The sequence below is a fragment of the Chenopodium album genome, chromosome 6 (assembly GCF_948465745.1).
Source record: "Chenopodium album chromosome 6, dcCheAlbu1.1, whole genome shotgun sequence".
NCBI lineage: Eukaryota > Viridiplantae > Streptophyta > Magnoliopsida > Caryophyllales > Amaranthaceae > Chenopodium > Chenopodium album.
The window spans coordinates 34,642,352-34,646,429 of record NC_137839.1 but is presented as its reverse complement, the minus strand read 5'-3'; the positions used below and the strand labels follow the sequence as shown (position 1 = coordinate 34,646,429).

The 4,078-nt window shown below is 35.3% G+C and overlaps 1 non-coding gene across 1 annotated transcript; it reads right to left on the bottom strand.

Annotated features, from left to right (window-relative positions):
* Nucleotides 1-2,088: 2,088 nt before the first annotated feature.
* On the bottom strand, nt 2,089-2,195 carry LOC145637587 (small nucleolar RNA R71). The gene has a single exon (XR_014114355.1). It is a non-coding gene; the product is annotated as a small nucleolar RNA R71 (small nucleolar RNA).
* Between the last annotated feature and the right edge of the window lie 1,883 nt (nt 2,196-4,078).

Sequence of the window (4,078 nt, the reverse complement as noted above, 5' to 3'; positions counted from 1 at the left end):
ATTACATATTCCCTTTGAACATGCAATATGGTGATCATAAATAATAATAGAACAAACATTAATATTGGAAGCAATTTAACAATAATAGCGTTAGTCAAATAAAATATAAAATTACCCAATCATGATACTAGCAATATAAAAATAAAATAAGAGTAATTAAATTAATTAATTACTCACATTCCGCACGTTCCTTTAAATTGCTACATCATGAATAAACTGTTAGTAACTGCAAGAAAAATATAAATCAAATTGAAAAAATTAAATTAAATAAACATTAGAGTTGATTTAGTCCAAACCCTCAGTCCATTATACCTTTCACACCTTGGTTTAAGTATAGAACTTTGGGTATTATATGGACTCCTTGGAGTGCTTAAAGGAAGGAATAGTGAAAGAATGGGGAGGCTAGTGTTTAGGTTAAAGAGGGAGAAGAGAATAAATTCGTGATCAATCTTGTTGATGATTGGAAAAGGAGTGATATGACCTCTATTTATAGAGAAAAAAAAGAAGGGTCGAAGAATTAAGATAAGATTTTTGTTTTTATCATATCTTTTGATCCAGAAATCGGAATAAGATGAATAAGATATCGTTGGAAAGATCTTAAAGTTTACTTTTTAACCCAATTAGAATCAGTTTAAAATATTTAATAGAATAAAATATATGGCCGAAATAGTGAGACGGTGTCAGTTTTGGATAGAGTTTGACATTTTATTCATATCTTTTCTGTTATAGCTCGATATTATAATATATCATTGGAAAGATAATTTTAAGGGCTATCCAAACATATAAAATTTGGATAAAAACTATGATGCAGGAAAATAATATATGTTTATCTTTGAATGTCTTTCAATTCGAATAAGATTTTTAAAAAGAAAAGTTTTATTCAATTTCAAACTCTTTAATCTTATCTTTTCAAAAAGAATAATTAAGATATTTTAGAAACTTATAGAAGCTTCTAATTAATCCTAATTGGTTTAGGAATCGTATTAAATAATTTGGACCCTCCACATGATCATTGGGTCGTAGGTAAGGCGGGCTTAGGTTCGGTTTGGGCTCAGTTTAATATTTTGACCATATTCGTTATAACTCGGATTTGGGCTTATAATATATCTTTGGAAAGATCTTTTCAAGACCCATCAAACTATTCAATCATTGAACCCAGATTATGGACCAAAATAAACTGGAATAAACGTTTTTATAAAAAGGACACGAAATGAATGATTTTAAAGGACACGAAATGAATTATATTGGGTTTAAAGGCATGAAAAAAGGAAATTAAGTTATGGTTTGGGGAAATGGGCTAGGAATTGGGTTGGTTTATGAAATGGAAATATGGATTTAATCACTCCAAGAATAAATACTCAACCCGACCAATAATGGCGCTGAAAGGTTGTTCATCATCGGATTTGGTTTTGGGGAGACATTTTTAGGTGTCTACACCTAGTGGTTCGACCCTCAACTTACTCCTATGCTAGGTATAAGGGTGTGTTGAGAGATTACAAATTTTTTTTGACTGAGGGTAGATTAGTTTTCAACGACCTAGTCTCCACCCTTGATCAAAATTGCGTCGTTGCTGGGGAATGTCGTAGTTGTTTGCTATTGTTGTTGAGTCTATTTCACTAAAATTTGAAAATACAAAAATATTTTTCTATTTTGGCTACATTTGTAGCCGTGTTACTAATATTTTCCTTTGATTTTGTGTGTGCAAGTTAACATGGGAGAAATCCCAAGGGTTACATTGAAGGAATTGGGTACTCCGGTTGCATACAAGTATGAGAGTGGGATTCCTCCATTATTGATCCCGGATAGTGACTTTGAAATCAAGACGACAATGATAACTTTGAGTGAAAGGCGGCAATATAGTGGAGGAACAAATGAAAGTCCGCTCAATCATCTTAAGGAGTTCGAGAAATATTGCAACACAATTAAGGTGAACGGGGTTGCTCAAGAATTCATAAGGCTCAAGCTATTTCCTTTCTCTCTAATTGGAAGAGCTCAAGAGTGGCTAGACAAGGAAGTGAAGCCTAATTCTCTTGGGATGAAGTCACCAAGGAATTCCTTTCCCGTTTCTTCCCTCGAAAGAAAACGGCGGAGATTAGAGCTTTGATTCAAAGTTTCAAGCAAAGGACTAGTGAAAGCCTCTATGAAGCATGGGAGAGGTATAAGGATTATCAAATAGAGTGTCCTCACCATGGAATCCCCACTTACCAAATCGCTCAAATCTTTTATGGTGGTGAGGTCAAGTCTTGATGCCGGAGCCGAAGGCCCAATCATGAACAAGACGGCGGAAAAGGTTGTGGATGTGATAGATGATGTAGTGAAGAACTACATGGATTAGTAAGAAGTTGAGATAGAGTCGACAAGCGAAAACGGCTCAATTGATCAACTCAACGCCATCGACAATTTGTCCACAATACTTTCGGACTTAGGGAAAGAGGTGGTTTCTATCAAGGATAAGCTTGAGAATGCTCCTTCACAAGCTCAAACTCTTCCTTCCCAATTTCTGGGGAAAGGTGCATCTTCTTACTCTAACCCTCGTTTCGCTTCTTGTTGCATGATTAGAGAATGCTTGGTTTGTGATTTATGTGGAAAGAGTGATCATGATGCTTGTATTTGCCTATATACTTTTTGTGATGGATATGATGACTATGATGGGAATAGGAATTATCATCACCAAAGAAAATTTGATAACTATAATCAAGGGAATAGTTATAAGAACCAAGGAAACCAATGTTTCCGCGGTAACTATAACATCCATGGTTATAATGATCAAAGTCACGGCCAAGTATATGGGGATCATAACCAAGGTTATGGTAACTATAGTCAAAATTACGGCCTAAATTATGGTATGGATAATTTGAGTAACCAAAGTGGGGGAAATTTTCAAAACAATGCTAAATAAGGTCCCTCACCCGAATTTACTCCAAAGACTCAAGTGCAAGGTGATAATTCCTACGATCAATTATCTCATTCTATGAGTAGGCTAGAGAATATCATGGTAGATCAAGTCAAGAAATTGAATGATTACATATCGTCTAGTAGCAAAATGTTTCACGACTTGTTAAATCATGGCAAGATGCTTGAGACCCAAGTCATTCAACTAGCCAACGTCTCGAAAGAGCATGACACCCTTAATTCACAAGGAATTGATCATAAGGAACCGGTTTGTTATATCACCACTAAAAGTGGTAAGGTACTTGAAGAGAGTGTCTCTAGGAAAAGTAAGGAGGGTAAAAAGGAGAGTGATTTGAGTGAGGGGAATAAGCATAAAGAGTCTAGCATATTGAGTGAGAGCCCTTTAGTTGAGGAAGTTGTTAAGAAACAAGTTGAGAAGGTGAAAGAGAAAGAAAAAGAAGTTTACAAACCCAAACTTCCTTAACCCAAAAAGTTTAATAGGCATAAGTTGGATGAACATTTTTGAGAATTCATCGAGATGCTTAAGAAAATTCATCTTTCTATTCCTTTTACCGAAGTCTTGAAACAAATGCCTAATTATTCTAAGTTTCTTAAGGAAATTTTGAGCGGTAAGAGAGATTGCAATATGGTGGAACCAGTGAGCTTGGGGGAGTGTTGTAGTGCCTTTATCCATAATGATTTTCCCCCAAAGATAAAAGATCCCGAAAATTTCTCCATCCCTTGCAAAATTAAAGGAAAATTGTTCCAAAATGCTTTGTGTGACTTAGGTGCTAGTGTTAGCATTATGCCTTACTCGGTGTTCAAGAATCTCAAGCTAAGAGAACTTCTTCCTACGAACATGACCTTGCAATAGCCGATAGATCTATTTAGTTCCCAAAAGGAAGAGTTGAAGATGTTCCCCTTAGGATAGGTGGTTTAACAATTCCCGTAGATTTTATTGTGCTAGAAATTGAAGAGGATGACCACATTCCTATTATTCTAGGGAGACCATTCTTAGCTACCTCGGGTGCTCTGATAGATGTTAAAGGAGGCCGTATCACTTTGAGAGTTGGTAATGAAAAAAAAAAATTTTGAGCTAAAACCTATGCATGAATCCTTGTCTTTTGTGAAAGGAGTCATGAATGATAATTCCCTTTGCTCCATTAATAATGTTTGTGTGATTAAT